Source organism: Peromyscus maniculatus, chromosome 14, assembly GCF_049852395.1.
Source record: "Peromyscus maniculatus bairdii isolate BWxNUB_F1_BW_parent chromosome 14, HU_Pman_BW_mat_3.1, whole genome shotgun sequence".
NCBI classification, from domain to species: domain Eukaryota; kingdom Metazoa; phylum Chordata; class Mammalia; order Rodentia; family Cricetidae; genus Peromyscus; species Peromyscus maniculatus.
In genome coordinates, this window is record NC_134865.1 from 289918 (window position 1) to 306609 (window position 16692).

The window sequence follows — 16692 nt, forward strand, 5'->3', positions numbered from 1 at the left end:
GGGAAACACAGACCCAGGGGAAACAATGTATCCAGAATAACACCTGTTTGCTATTTGTTTCTCCCATGTGTTACCTAATTAGCTCCCCACTGAGAGGAGAGACTTGGCTCCAGCGTGTTGGATGTTTCCCACATGGCGGGGATGGGGGCAGTGAGTCTACTGCACGTTATTAGTTAGTTCTGCTAATCAGTCTTTTATACATGCAGGTGTCACACATCTCTTAAAATTCTCACCCTAGAGAGCTGCCCCCTTTGTCAAATGAGCAAAGGAATGCTCTGCAAATCAATCCTTTGGAGCACAGTGATGAACAGTTTGGGGGAAATCCTAAATCGATACATTTCCCTGTGTGATTCTATGTTACTCTTCACATATACCAGGAATGCTCAAAATGGGAAGCCATAGAACAGTCAGAATTACTCACGAGATTAAGTGGCATTTTAGGAGGGTCACTAGGCAGGGGCTGAGATCACTGGGCAACATCTTTATTCTCTAATTTTATTAAAAGATTACATGGCAGCAAAATTCTCCTAGAAGTAACCAAATTTTTGTAGTACAATATTTGAGTTTTCTTCAAATCTCTTCCAAATACCTGCTTTTCTTTTGACAACCAAGGTAAGCAGAGATATAGATTAAAAAAAAAAAAAAAGACAGTTATCACAGTGTACCCATAAAGGAGGAAAAGGATTGTGATTTAGACAAACAATTTAATTTTTATGACAGTCTGAAGTATTTCTTATGATCACTGTAGGTATAACCTCTCTCTTCTCGCCCACACCTATCCCATTTAACCCCCCACAAGCAAGAATTCATGAGATTCTTCCCCTCCCCCCACTTCAGATCAAAGCTTCGTCAAAGGCCAAAATCATAGAGGAGAAACATTATTTTTCAAAATCCTTAGCTCGGCTCTGCTGTAGTTTATGAATTCCCAAGCAAACTCATAAGCACTAGAGGAGCAGGTAGCTGTAAACTAACACATTAGCTGAGAAAACATACTTCATCCCGTCTTGACTTTCTACTGATTGCTGCTCACTTTCACAGACCCTAAGGATTTTTCTGACCTACCAAAAAATGTTTACTCATTATTTATTTTGTGTGTATAGGCATGTGCACTATGTGCATGTAGGTATTGTCGGAGGCCAGAAGAGGGTGTTGGATCTTCTGGATCTGGAGTGGCAGGCTGTTGTGAGCTGCCCAGTGCGGGTGTTTGGAACTGGGTCTTCTGAAATAGCAGTGAGTACCCTTAACTACTGGGTCATCTCTCCAGTCCCTTTATGTAGTTTTACGGCCTCAGCTTATTGGGGTTCCGCCAACTGAAGCCAGATACAATTCCACCAGATCCTGCAGTAACTTCAGTTTAGAGATGAGCTGGTTTAGCAAACATTTCTCTGGAGAAGTGGCTTTCAACCCAAAAGCCACTTAGAGGAAACAGTATTGCATGGTAAATGGTAACATTTCATATCACTTCCCCAGTTACCAAAAATAATGCCAGCTCATTATGGAATACACTTCTTTATCCTTATTTATCAGTTTCTTTGCATGCAATTTTAACCTTTCAGACCTAAGTAAAACCTATTTTCCATGGTACACATTAGCTTTTGATATATAGTTTAGAAACACTTAAGATGCTTGTTTTATATTTCATGTAGGCACCAATGGTCATTGAGAGCCATTTTTAGACTCTCTCCCTCTGCCTGTCTGCCTCTGTCTCTCTCTCTCTGTCTCTGTTTTCTCAGTGTCTCTTCTCTCTCTGTTCGTCTATTGAAAATGAATTTCCATAGCCCCCACACACAAACATAGCTGGTAAGTCTGGAATTCTCAGGTAGAACCCTGTTTCTTAGAACAGTGTTTTCGCCGCTGTTAGTTTTCCTGTTGGTAAACCGCTTAAAGCCTCAACACATTATAAGACATGCCTCTAAGCGAGGGCAGCCATTCTAATTTTCTCTCAGATGGTCTTTGGCTCAGGCTGTCTTCTGCTGGTTCTGGCCATTGTCCTCGGTACCCTGTTCAGGCTAGTCATTAGGAATACATGTGACTCCTCTTGAGGCTTTCTGTCACCTCGCTTGGCAGTGTCTTGGCTCTTTTGCTCCAGGTTGGCCCTTCGCTGTGTCTGCCTCAGCTGCTACCTCCAGGGTCACTTTGGGATCTGCCCTTCCTTCTTATTTCACCCCACTGTTCTCCTGGTGGCGTCTGGATCCTGTCTTGCAGTGGTCCTGCCTGTCCAGCCATCTTGGAGCTACAGAACTACAGATGCTGAGGTGGATCCTTTCCTGAAGACATTTTCTTTCAGAGACACCATGCTGCTTCAAGTTTTGGTCAAAAGACTGTTCTCTTTCCCCTTATCTGGAGCTATTCATCACTTGGGCCACTTGAGCATCTCTTGCCTATTCCTATTAGAAACGAGAGCCGCATATTCAGAGAGCGGTGGGGAGGTGTTTCCACTTTCTTACTTTCCTCTGGACACAAGCAAAGCAGAGTAGACGAGGAAGCAGATGGTCATCCTCCTGCCTGAGCTTTCAGGCTCTACGAGCTACCTATCCAGCTCTCATCTGATCATGAGGTTGGGGGTTCTAGTGCAGTGATTTCTGAACTGTAAGATGGGGAATGAGAGGTGCCTCGCTGTTGCATGTAGAGTGGTGTATAGGACACACCCAGCCCCCAGGATGGCTCTTTTCATTACACAGCTAGACCTTCTAACAGGTAACATCCCATCCTCTTGTCTTTGTTTATCTCCTGCTTGGCTGAGGAGGCATAGTCTCTGAATAGACATGGAAAGGGAGACAGAGGGTGAGAGGATTGACCCTGGGGTATTCCAGTTAGCTTAGAAGACAGTCTTTTCCTCACTGGATGACTTGTTGTTCTAGCCAGGTCAGAATCAAGGTCATAATATTGTAGAGCACAAACCATGAGTCCAAGTCAGAATCAAGGTCATAATATTGTAGAGCACAAACAATGGGTCCAGGTCAGAATCAAGGTCATGATATCGTAGAGTGCAAACCACAGGTCCAGGCTCACTTGGTTCCCACTGTCTTTCAGCATCATCAGGGTTCTCCAGCTCAGAGAGTAGGGTACGTGGGATGGACTTGCAAGACCGTGCCTCTCAGTCCATCTGGTTAACAGTGGTATAGGAGACGGTCCCTGTGCACCTCAGCATGCGGCCTTTCTCCATCTTTAGTTGGTTCTTGTTTTTCTGTTTTGGCGTTTCTCGGGTATCGTGGCAAAAATCTTGCATTTCAGTTATTACCTGACTTCTTTATTTAAGAAGTCTATTAAAGAGAACATTAAATATCGGAAGTTAGGATGATACAGATAATCTATATTTTTTTTAAATTTTTTTTTCTGAGATAAGGTTTCTCTGTGTAGCTTTGGAGCCTGTCCTGGAACTCACTCTGTAGCCCAGGCTGGCCTTGAACTCACAGAGATCCGCTTGGCTCTGCCTCCCAAGTGGGCCACCACCTCCCGGCTTCACACATCTCTATTTTAAATACAAAGGGAAACAGATTTTCTTATTCCACCTAAAGCTTTAAAAAAGAGAAATAGTGCCTTGTGTTTAATAGCACCACGATTTATCATGTTAGATATTGAGAAGTCAAGAAAGGACAGGATCCTGCAGCAGCTGCTCTTCTGGATCCCAAGCATGAGAACACTGTCTTAAACTGGAAATGTTATCAGTTCAGAATGGATGAAATGCACCTCCAGCAGAGCAGCTTCTGATACTCTTTCCCAGCTCCACACCGAGGACCAATTGTTCCTCCTGGAGAACTAAGAAAAACAATGTATCTCTTACCCAACCTAGTGACAGGATGACCCATGAAGGTGCCCAGGTGGAATGCTCTTTATGCAAATCAGTTTACAGGAAAACAGTGCAAATGTGGTGAACTTGGAATTCAGGAAAAGAGAACATGAACTTGTCAGGATGTCTTTAGCATCCTTCCGAGCCAGGTAACAGGTTCTGGCTGGTCTAAGCAAGCATCGGCTCTCTCCAACAGGGACAACCTTATCTTGGAAGTGGAAGTAATCGCAATGGATGACTTGTTTCCTGAGATCATCTAGTGCCCTTGACTTTGAGCAGTGAGCAACCTCACTTCCCACCCACGGCTTTCCTTCTTCAGCTCAGGGGAAAATCTGGGCAGGCAGATACGGCTCTGCTGCTGAAGCGATAATGGAACCCAGTTCCATAGTTTATTGTTAATATAGGGTTCATATAAACTCTAGGCATAGACATTTGATATAGACAAAATGAGCCACACCAGGTACAAAAGATACATTTAACAACTGTGTACCTGTTTCTTCTACATCTTTATGTTTTTTTGTCTTCACTCTGACTTTTGAACTAGTGAATTGAGTGTTCAAGACCCTCTCACACCCACCCTCCAGCCCTCCCACGTAAGTTCCATTCCTACGCTATGGTCAGCCCTTCTCAAATCAGCCTCCCCAGACCCCCAGACTCACTCTTGCCTCTATCACAGCTCACGTTTTCTCCTACTTAGATTTTTTCCTTCTTCCTTCCTACAAACCCAAATCTCACCCTTTTAAGGGCAAAGTCAAGTCCACTTTTCCCCAGTCAAACCTTTCCGGCCAACCAGCGCTACCGATTTTAAAACTATGCCTAGTATTCTAAGTTCACCTTCAGCCTGGCCCTACATGGCCGCAGCAGAGTCCTGTGAACTTCACTTTCCCCACTTCTTTGGTATATAAATTCCCAGAAATGTTAGCAGTATTTAACTCCTTTGTGTGTACGTTTGGTCCCTGAAGACTTCTAAGGGCAGAGGTTCTCAAGTTTCCTGTCCTCCTACCACGCTGATAACAAACCGACTCTAGCATTGTCCTGAACTGGAGTGTGATTTAAGTGCCTCCCCACCGTCAACAGGCAAACTCGGCTGTAGTGTGCAGGCTGATGGGTCTCTGCCATGTGCTTTCTGAGAGACAGGCATTGCTCAGCATCCTAATTCTCCCTTCCGTGAGATGATCTAGTGACCAGGGAGAGAGGGACTCAGACCCGGCCAGGCTGCTGTTTCTGTAAAGCTTAGAATGAGTTGGATTTTCTAAGCCAGGCTTTGTCATCTTCAAAGCCGAGGGTTCCTAGGGTCCTGGTGGACGTTGAACACGATTATATGATGTGTTTAACGTGGTGCCCAGCACATGGTCGATGCTGCATTCCTGTTAACAGTGATTGACAAGAAGGAAGGATTCCAAGTAATGCCTTGATTTGAGTCATTGCTGGGAGAGTCCTACAGTAGCTTTAGACAAGGAGAAATTGTGTAACACTTTAAGGCTTCTTGGTTAAAAAAAAAAAAAAAGTCAAGGAGACAGTAACATCAGACCAGGACTACCAGCCTTTAGTGATAACGTGGAAATAAAGATGCTCTTGGCATAGATGTGTGCCCAGAACCAAGAGAAAGTTCGGGTAGGCAGAGGGAGGATTTCTCTAGGAAGGAGGAACATTCTCTGAGCTGAAGCCAACAGCCTGGGCCCTCACCTGGGCACCCGTCCAGAAATAAGAACAGTTTTTCATGAGACTCCGGTGACTTCAAATGCAAGGTGCTGTTTCAACCTGCCCGCGTGTCCTCAGCAGAGGCTGTGGAGCAGGATGAACAGGCTTTACCTTTGCTTTCTGCCCGGACCATCCCAGGTGAGCCAGAATCCACCAACCTGGAAACACACTGTCTGCCAGGTTCAAAGGTGACTTGACCAGTAGAGGAGCAGCGGCCATGGTGGCCACCTGGGGTTTTTAGCAACTGTGGCGACCAGTCTTTTCTGGGAGCCTATTAAACAAAATAGAGTGTGAATCAGGAAGGAAGGAAGGCTGGAACAGGAATAAGAGACATATGTAAGTATGACTTCTGGCCAAGTTCTGTCTGTTTCCAAAAGCTGACATGGCCCCAGCGTAACTATACATCGTTGCCAAGTTGGGGAAGGTGAGTGGTGGGCTCTCCGGGGTGTAAGCCAGGGTCCCGTTCCCCCCACCCCCGTCTCTCCTAGTTCCTTTCCTGTTAGTCTCGTTTGGATGTCTTCCAAAATAGCTGAACTCATTATACCTCACTCAAAAATGATTTCCCAAACCGCTCAAGGGTATCACATAATAAAGCGTTGTAGAGGTAACCATTAGGTCTGATCACACGTAGGGACAAATGTGCTCCCAAGAAAGCATACACACACACACTCACATTGCCCTCAATAAAATCATGTAACACACTTGCAACACAGCCTTGGGGATTAACTTGCCCAAGTGGCTGAACAAAGATTGTTGGCGCCTGGTGCTAGAGTCCAAGGGCATTTCAAAGACTCACAGGAAGCAGAAAACTGGGTGAGGGGGGTGAGGTGAACAGCGCTCTGGATTCTTCACAGGGTGCTTCACCCGTGAGGCTAAGTTTGGAGAGCTGAGGACGAAGAAGAGAATGGAAAAGGGGGGGGGGGATTCTCTCTATTCTTGGGACCTTCTCTGACAGCAGGAGTTGATCCAAGACAAAGGGGTCCCCAGGACCCCTACTCTGAAATCTCACAATGGGTCTTGGGATAGCTCTCAACCTTCGTTCTATTGGGTTCTGCAGGTTGTTTGAATCTGGTACTGTCCACTTTATTCCTCCTTCTTTTATTTATTTCCACTTTATTCCTTCCTCTTTATTCCTCCTCCTGCCCCCCTTCTCCTCTCCTCTTCCTTCTTCCTCCTCTTCCTCCTTCTCCTCTCCCATCTACTTTTCCTTCTCCTTCACCTATTTCTTTTTCCTCCCCTTCTCTTCATCCTTCTGATCCTCCCCTTCTCCTCCTTCCCCCACCCCTCCTTCCCCCACCCCTCCTGTTCACCACCCTCCCCTTTCCTGGCTTACTAACTCTAGTTGAATGCTAGCCCTCCTAGAGCAATACTTTGGGCTTTCATCATTCACCTACCTCTTCCGTGGCTTTTGTTTTCTTTGTTGTCCCTTATACAGAAAGAAGTCTTACCTGTATCCTCAGAGTCCTCTCTGACATATTATTTATTATCACCATTTCCCTTTTCCAAGAGCACCGAATGTTCTTTTAAAAGAGCAACTGGAATTTTATAATGGCAGAAGAAACAATCTGTGAGGAAGACACAGCAAGCTGAACACAATCTACAAATACTCATAGCAGAACCCGAGAGCACTTGGGGAGAAAGAAAGAATTCCACAGTCATATCGGGGATAATTTGGGCATCCTTATTGGCAGGCGATTCCTAGAAGATCTTGATGAAACATCTGCATGAAGGCAGATGATATGAACAACACTATCAGTCACTGTCTGACTGACACCGTGATCACAGTGCTCAACAGTTACTGAATACACATCCCTTCAAGCACATCCTAGCACACTGCAAGGGCAGGCCACATGATGGATGATAAAGTGAGTCAACAATTTTTCAAGACAGGATTTTTCTGTGTAGCCTTGGCTATCCTAGAACTCACTGTAGACCAGGCTGGCCTCAAACACAGAGATCTGCCTGCCTCTGCCTCTTAAGTGCTGGGATTAAAGGTGTGCATCACCACTGCCTGGCAACAAGTCAACAAATTTTAAGGAATTGAAAAATACAGTGGGCTTTTTTTTTTCTGGTCACAGTGGAATTAAACAAGAAATTAGTATCAATATGACACCTATTCAAACTCCAGATATCTAGAAATTCAACAAGATTTTCTTAAATAATTTTGAACTGAATGAAAATAAAGAGCATTGTATCAAAATTTGTGGAAGCCATTTGTCTTAGCTAGGGTTTCTATTGCTGTGAAGAGACTCCATGGCCATGGCAACTCTTATAAAGGAAAACATTTAATTAGAGTGGCTCACTTACAGTACAGAGGTTCAGTCAATTATTGTCACAGTGAGACATGCTGCATGCAGGCAGACATGGTGCTGGAGAAGTAGCTGAGAGTCCTACATCTTGTAGGCAACAGGAAGTTGACTGAAACACTAAGCGGTATCCTTAGCATAGGAAACCTCAAAGCCCACCCCCACAGTGACACACTTCTTCTAACAAAGCCATACCCACTCCAACAAAATCACACTTCTTAATAGTGCCACTCCCTATGAGCTTATGGGAGCCAGTTACATTCAAACTACCACACCTTTAAAATAGATTTTAACATACACATTAAAAAACATTTAAATCATAGGATGATAAAAATAAGGACATGAATCAATGAAGCAGACATTCAACAGATAAAAGAGATAAAAGTTAATTAAAATAAAAAGATTGACAAAATAGACAAACCCTTAAACTAGATTAATTGAAAGAGAGAAACTATATATCTCCAATATGAGGAATAAAAAGGAGCTATCACTAACATAAATCCTGCAAACGACTAAAATATAAAAGAATAATAAAGAAAATTGATGCCAAAAAAATCTAACCATTAAAATTCTTGAAAAAAGTATCAAATTTGATATGAGAACTAGGGCATCTAAATAGCTGAATTATCAAACACCTCCCAGACGGACACCCAGTGCAGAAGGTTTTCCTTATAACTCCCATCAAACATTCACAGCAGAAATTACTCCAGGTTACATAAACATTTTGGAAATATGGTAGTCTTCTCCAGGGGAGAACCCTTAAATTGGTTAACAAAATACTGAGTGGTCCCTGAAATCATATGCATACAAGTAACTTTATCAGGACAGAGCAGGTTGTACTCCTATCTTTAGGAATACATATGTAGTGGGGGCATGCATGGGAAGGGTTGGAGGGGAAAAAGAGAAGGGGAAATGATATAGTCACATTTTAATTTAATATTTATGGAGAAGAAGATAAGGTTCAAAGATCATTGTATTAGACACTTGAATAAACTACATAAGCACAGGGGAAAAAATCAGATCAGGAAAGAGGGAACTTGCTGTAGCTCCCTTCAGGAGGCCAGCATCACCCTGATACCCTAACACGACAAAACCATCACAGAGGACCAATCATCTTCATGAACAGAGCAGAAATTCCCCCATCAAAACATCAGCAAATTGAATCCAGCAATATTTAAAAGAATACAAAACATGATATATAAATGCTCAATATACATTTGGAAATGTATATTGGAAAAATCCTCAGTGCCATTAATCACCAGGAAAATGAAATGACTTGAAGTTTTATACATACATTGCAAAATTTACAGAATGACTGTAAAAAAAAAAAAAGGCCATTGTGTCTAATACTGTGAGGATACGGGGTGACTGGTACTCCCCATTAGTGCTGATAAGTGTAAAATGTTATATGCCCTTTGGAAGAATTCCATCACTGCTCGCAAACTTCATTATCTACCTACAATCAGCCACTCCAGCTTTATATTTACCAAAAACAAATAAAGAGATGGGCCTACATGAAAACATATAAACTTTTTTTTCCACATTTAATAAACAGGGATAACACAAAGCTCACAAACATTGGGTGAGTAAATAAACTATGGTATGTCTGTACAATGGAATACTATCAAGCAATAAAAAAAACAAGCCTTCGATATGCGCCATCTTGAACCAGCGGGAATAAGCACCCTGAATGGCATGGGATCCAGTGAGAGGACCAGGGGTGAGAAATACGGAAGACAAGAAGTCTGTTTCAGAAGAACAGGTGGCTGAGAGATGACAGGGAGCAGAAAAAACAAACAGCAATAAGGGAAAACCCCAGATGACTAAGGACAGCGAGATACTGCCAGAAAGCATTGTTTCCTCTTCCTCGTTACTGTGGTGTAAAAGTGACGTGTATCCAGTGGACACAACCGCTTCTTTCTTAACTCTACTTCGCTTTTTCTCAGTCTGGTATAGGGTAGTGTGATGCCCTGGAGATGCTTAGCAGCATCAGGTATTGAGTTCCTCAGTGAGGGTGTTCTGTGGGTTATGTGTCTTCAATGCAAATTTGACTTAAACAGTGTTTCCCACTGAGAGTGAGCTACAGCTCCGGAGTGGCATCTGTACCTACCTGTAGTAGGTCAGGCTCATAGGGTCGAGGAAATTGGCTCCAACCAGTTGCCAAGACATGCATGTAATGTACTTCCGTATGAGCCAAGCTGGAGTCTGCCTGAGGGCCTAGCAACAGGCGCTGTCAGAGGTCCTGACCATGCCCAGGCAATGCCGCCAGATTGGGACACAGCTTGGGCCCTGGGAGGAGAGTATATAAGGCCTTTCCTGTTGTTGAATAAACAAGTTTGCAGTTGTTTTGTTCAACTGACTCCTGGTGTCTGTTTCACCGATGCTACACCTTCTTACCCCTCCCCGGAGGGAGCCGTTAGGATCCAGCAACACCCACCCCGTTCAACTCTTACATGCCCTATAGCCAGAGAGGCTGGAAGAGAGATTAGAGCGCTAACCTTGACAACCTCTGCCACCAAGCTGGCAATGCAAGTCATAGAAGTCACAGCCCTGATTCCAGTCCAGTGAACTTCTGTAAGGACACCCCCAGACCTGCATCTCTAGCCCTGTGCAGCTTAGCAGCTGTTGACTTCCCGTGAGCAAGGCCAAGAAGGAACGGACACCCACAGGTGGTTGTTCGTCAACATCCAGACATTGTGTGGTCCACCCTTTTGTCCAGCCCAGGTCAAAACTCAGGACACAGTCCAGGTTCCCTTCCAGTGTTTCATTTTCACCTTGCTTATCTGCCAGCTTTCCTAGTGGTAAATAATCAATCCTTCAATTGGTTCTGGAATTACAGCACTAATGGTCTGCACAGATAGCCGTGTGGTTTTCACTGACTTGGGAAAGACCCAGGAAGAGCTACCTCCTAAACTTCAAAGCCTTTATCCCACTTAAAACACACCCAAAACTTTGGAGATTATAGGCGGTTTAACCGAAAGACATGGAAAGCCTGGAGATAAGATAGACTCTCCAGACCTTTCATGGAAGCTGTGAAAATGCTATCAGGATCATCTCTAAAAAATGCAAAGCACCCTAAAAGTCGAATCAGTCATTTGGCAAACACTTCCCTGGACAGATAAGAGACCTGGACAGGGGCGAGAAGAGATGGGCCAGAGGCCAGAGGAGATGGGACAGAGACCATGCATGAAAAAAATGATGACTAACTAATCTCTTGGTTCATCCAAACACTACATTACTCCAGTCTTCAAAACTTATTAAAAATGACAGCAAAGGAGAGGTCAGAGCAAGCAGCAGGGCCTTGGAAACAAAGGAGTCACATTATGCTTCTGGAATGTGAGTCTGCCTTTCACCTACTCTATCTGGCCCACATTCCAAGGCCTCTTAAAAAGGTCGGTAAACAAACAATCCTGTCAGAAACCAGCTGACAACTGGGCTGGCTGCGTTCTAAAAGGTCCACTTCCGCTTCCAGGTGAACTTGATCATTCACAGCTCGTCCTATTTGTCGCACCTGAAGAGCCAGGTTGACACACTCATGCAGGAGGTGGGCTGGCCCCTCAGAGCAATAGGCTTTCATAAAGCAGCCATTCACTCTATTGCAAACCCAATGAGGGGTAACCTTGTTCCTCATCAGTCAATGACAGGGCGATGGAGCAATGTCAGAGCCCAAGCCAGAGTCTTTATATTTAGGCATTAAGGTCTATCAAAAAGCCAGGCAAAGTCAAAAATCGATACAAAGTTGAGTTGAAAAGCCTAAGAGGCTGTGGACACTACTCTCCAAAATTTGAAAAATAGAGATGTTCAAGTCAGAACAGGAAGACCAAGGGATGGGGGTGGGGAAGAAGAATTTTTTTTTTTCTAAGACTCTTTAGAGCCTTCCTTTCCCTTGCTCCAGAAGTGATAACTGGGACTCCTGATAAACGTGCTTCTGATAACAAATTCGTGCTGACGGCATCACATAAATAACGGTGATAATTCCACATCAGGCCAGACTTGAGCCCTGTCTAGGAATGAATGATGGATCTAGAAAGAAAGGTTTTCTGGGAGTAACGACCCAGGCGGTGAGAACCACACACAGAGGTCGCTGAAAGCGCTTTCAGAGACTTTCCCTGGGTCTGGATGGGAAAGATCACTCCCCTCTTCCTCCTCCATTCACATTCCTGCAGGCACAGCACAGCACTGCCCCAGTCCGTCTCCTGCAATTCCAGAAACTGACAGGCACATCAGGCCCATGGAAGACTGTAAATTCTGATGTCCTGTCTCCCCCGGAAAGCGGACTTCCGCAGACTCCGAGCTTAGCCTGTCTTTGGGTTGCTGGGGTCTTCGGAGGAGGCCTTGCCTGGACAATGGAGCGCCCATGTTCCGAACCTCACCCTGGCCTCCTCCGCACAGCAAGATTCCGTGTTTTCTCTTGTCGTGCCTCTCACTCTCCCGAATCTAATGACCCTTGACCCCGAGCCGGCCAATTCTTGAAGTAGCTGCCTGCTTGGGGTTCCCTGCTTTGGGAACCCAGCACCTGAGCCTGTCTAAAGAAGTTCAGTCATGGGATTGGTGAACTGAAATTCAGAGCTGAGAATGTGGCATAGTGTCAAGGATAGTGTCTCAGTCAGGGTTACCATTGATGGGACGAAACACCGTGACCGAGCAACCTGGGAAGGGGAAGGCTTATTTGTATTCCGTTCCCGCATTGTAGCCTATCGTTGAAGGAACTCAAAGAGGGTGGGAACCTGGAGGCAGGAGCGGATGTAGAGGCCACGGAGGGATGCTGCTTATTGGCTTGTTCATCATGGCTTGCTCAGCCTGCTTTCTTAGAGAACCCAGGGCCACCAGCCCAAGGATGGCACCACCCATAATTAATTATTAATTAAGAAGTGCTCTACAGTCAGGGGGTGGGGCCCAGCACTTGGGAGGCAGAGGCAGACAGATTTCTGTGAGTTCAAGGCCAGCCTGGTTTGCAGAGCAAGTTCTAGAACAGCCAAGGCTACCCAGAGGGACCCTGTCTTGAGCACCCTCCCCCCCCCAAAAAAAAAAAATAAAGAAAAAGAAACGTATCAGGTTGACACAAAACCAGCCTGCATAGATAGGTTCACCCTAAGTTGACATATACACGTCTAAGAAGAAATAACAAAAACAAAACAAACACCCTGTTTTCTAAAGCTTTCCCATCAAAGGCCAAGTTTTAAGACCTTGACTCTGGATATAGCCGCAATGACCTGTGATTACTGAAAGATCCATAATTCGAAGTGATGGTACATTGACATGGTGGTTCTCTGACCAGCTAGCTTAGAACTCATACTCCATAGGTTCTTGGTATTCCCAATGCTTTCCCAGCATTCACACAGCCCTAAAAATTCCTAAAGCAAAGAACTTGCTGCTTGATTTAACCTGATCTTTTCTAAGCTACTGGACCACTGCTCTCTTATTCTGGGGTTCCTAACTGTTCTGAGAACATGGTTTGGAAAACGCAGAGGGAGCCTTGTTTATTGACTAGGGTTTTGAAGGTCCTGGTTCTTAACCTGATTTACTAGCTAGAATGAATGGTCAGTAAACTTTATGTCACTAGCGATCCGCTGACACATGCTCTCTGGCCTGGCCCACCAACTGGAATGGGCAGTATGGGGCATCACCGCCCTCAGAGATCTCCTCTCACAGCAAATGGCTGCATATCGGCTTCGAATGACCCCTCCTTGGTTTCTAACTCAATCTAGCTCCATGTGCCACACAGATTTCTCATTGCTTTTCTGTCCTGGCCTCCCAACTAGTGGAAAAACTTCTCTTCTGCCTGGCTAAGTCTAAAATGATAATACTGACAGAAATAAACACCGGGCATGTAGTCACTTCTGTAATTTTATTTACTGAACTTCCCCCAGTCTGTATGTCCACTGTTAAATGCCACAGGTACGGGCATTTAAATTAACATTCCTCTCAAAGTGGTGGCTAGGGCTTCTGTACTACCCAACATTAACCTTAATGCCGTGTTGGTTGTCTGCCCATGCCCAGCTGTTATCTCTCCCTTCCACATCTGGCCAGCCCCCAAACCCTTTGCCCTTCATTGTGTCATGGCCTTTCCTTCCAAGTGAGGCCAAGATGCATCGTCATCTCGTGCTCTACTCAAAGTCTCCATGTTCTCAACTCCCCTTCACATCTCTTCAGCACAGCACAGCCTGGGCCCTATCCATCAAGCCACTGAGAGGGTTTCTCCTGAGGGCCCTGATGATGAGGCAGTGTCAGCCCTTCTGGGACTTAGTGGCTGTCTTGTCCGTGACTCTGAGGACTGTCCATGCCTAGAGAGGTACTCTGTGTCCTTGGTTGGGAAGCCCCATGTCCCATTTGTCCTCATCAACTTGGTGGCCCTGCAGCATTTAGTGTAAGCAAGAAACTCTCCTGAACAAAGAATTCTGTCTGTTCTCATTTCCTGACTAGACTTCTATCTAGTAGCTAAGTCATCGGAGTGCAATTTCTACTTTGCTTTCTGAAGAATCAAAGAGCCTTATTTCAAATTTCCTCTCCTTTATCATTTCCTTAAGAAACTGTAAGATGACATCAACATCTTCAAACCTGCGTTTCCATCACCGGTGGCTCATTGAATTCTTACCTCTGTGACAGTGAGTCCCAAGGTCTTGGACTGAGACAGTCAATTTGGTAAGCATATTGAATTTTGGCCACCGGTATGACTGTTTACACACAGTACACACACACACACTCCATACACAGAGACACCTCAAACGCTGTTTGAGGCTTGACTGTCAACAGCTTTATAAATTTTAATGCTTAAAACTTTAACGCTTATAAATTTTAATGCTCGGGGATTTAGTTTTGCCACAGGCCCAGGTGGAACCCAATGACACCAGAAATAGCAGAGAAAACTGGTTTCTGGGAAGAGGAAGTGAGCGCTGACCTCTGGCCATGCCATCTGTTCCTGGTGCTGACCCAAGAGCTGGAGGTTCCTATGGGCCTGGGGGATTGTCCAGCTGTGAGTCCATTTTACTCATATTCATTCAACTCATATTCCTGATCTCAGGGTTTCAGTATTTGGTCACCCAATGTTTCACTCTGCCAGATACCACTACTCTAGGCTTTTTGAATACATACTTATCAATAATAATAAAATTATTCTAATTGTGTAATTGGAAGAATTTGACCACACTCTTTGGGAACCCTGGAATACTACCCAGCACTCAGCACTCTGGGATTCTAGTCAGGGGCTGTGGATCAATTCAGAGCCTCCTTGGCACAGGCCAGTTATTTCTCCGTGCTTTGGAACCGTTGGATGGTAACGCAGAAGTTGTGGATCAGCCTGACAGTCACATAAGCTGGGAAGGGGAAACTCAATGACACCCTGAACTGCCTGTCTCATTAGACAGAATCTCAAAGCCAGCAATGATGTCACATGCTCCTCAGCAGAACTGCTCTAAGGAATGAGTTTTGTGTCTCTCCCCAAGAACCTCCCCCCTTAGGAATGTCTACAAGCCAGGCATTGAATGCCACAGGAAGAGACACACCCTTCCATCTGTCCCTTCCCTCCTTACCAAACACATGTCAGGAAGCTACTGTGAACACTGAAGTCATGCATATCTTTTCTGGAGAGTGACCTTGCCTGCACGCTGTGATCTCCAGCAGCTGGACAGTGGACACAAATCTTTGTTCTAAGGAGACTGTAGGGGGCTGCCCCACTCACCTGGTGCCTGGGATGAGATACCACAACTAGCCTGAACAGGTTCTCAGACACTCACTAAACCACTTTCCTTATTCTTTTGAAGAAGAGAGTATGTGAAGATTAATACCTACATCAACCTGGGTGAGGTAACCCAATTCAGAGGTGGCGTTTCACCTCAGTCTGAAGTTTGGCACCGTGTCTTGTTTCCTGCCCCAATTTTCCCTGCAGAAGTCAGATGACATTTGAGAGTTTATTTGCAAAAGAGGTTTGGCTGGGGTTGTTAAGTATACCTGCCGCATGTTTCTGCTTGGTCTAAGATCTCCTCTGACAACAGACAGAGAAGCTACCCAGGGCTATGCGTCATTATGGTATGAACGAACCTTTTTTTTCTTGCCATTGGACAACCAGTTTCTCTTTAAGAATGTATTTCTAGCCGGGCGGTGGTGGCGCACGCCTTTAATCCCAGCACTCGGGAGGCAGAGTCAGGCGGATCTCTGTGAGTTCGAGGCCAGCCTGGACTACCAAGTGAGTTCCAGGAAAGGCGCAAAGCTACACAGAGAAACCCTGTCTCAAAAAAAAAAAAAAAAGAATGTATTTCTACATTCTGTAGCAAATGCATACCAGTCATGGGCTGGTGAAAGGCACTCTAAATGAAATAGATACAGTTCCTCACCTCAAGCAGCTTACAGATTTAATGGGTAGAGTTAGACACCTGAAATACAGATCAGTGAACTGGAATGTGGTAGCAAATGAGTTATCTAGCATGCAACCCAGACCTGTAATGCAATGGGATGGTTGTCCCCCCGGCCCCCCGTGGCCAAAATAATACAGAAGATAAGTAAGAATTTCTACCATGTATTTCATTGGGGATCTAAAACGAAATTCTAAAGGGAATGACGGAGAAGCACTATTCAAAGAGATAATAATTGAGGATTATTCAAATACCAATTATTTTTTTTAAAATTCCAAATAGACAAAACAAATGGCTCTGAAAATAATCTATCATCGCGGGAGTATAAATGCTCAGGTGGAGAGATCATTTTTAAAGCAGCCGAAAGGAAAAAACACATCGCTTTCCGACGAACAGCAGCCGCATGAAGCCAGCTTCTCCATGACGGCATCAAGGGGCAGAAAAACAAGAGAATAACGCCTTCAAGGCAGTGCATAACAGACAAGCTTGTGTTACACGTGCCGACCAATGCAGCAATCGAACCATGTAGGCCATGGTAAGTAGCAGA

At 44.9% G+C, this 16692-nt stretch overlaps 1 long non-coding RNA gene across 2 annotated transcripts; it reads right to left on the bottom strand.

Moving 5' to 3' along the window:
* Positions 1-359: 359 nt before the first annotated feature.
* Positions 360-16065, bottom strand: LOC143268393 (uncharacterized). Of its 2 annotated transcripts, XR_013044237.1 has the most exons (4): positions 6940-16065; positions 6288-6377; positions 5603-5762; positions 360-3263 (listed from the first exon to the last, which is right to left on the bottom strand). It is a non-coding gene; the product is annotated as an uncharacterized LOC143268393 (long non-coding RNA). The 2 variants fall into 2 exon arrangements; XR_013044236.1 differs by lacking the exon at positions 6940-16065 and having other exon boundaries at positions 6288-6735.
* Positions 16066-16692: the final 627 nt, after the last annotated feature.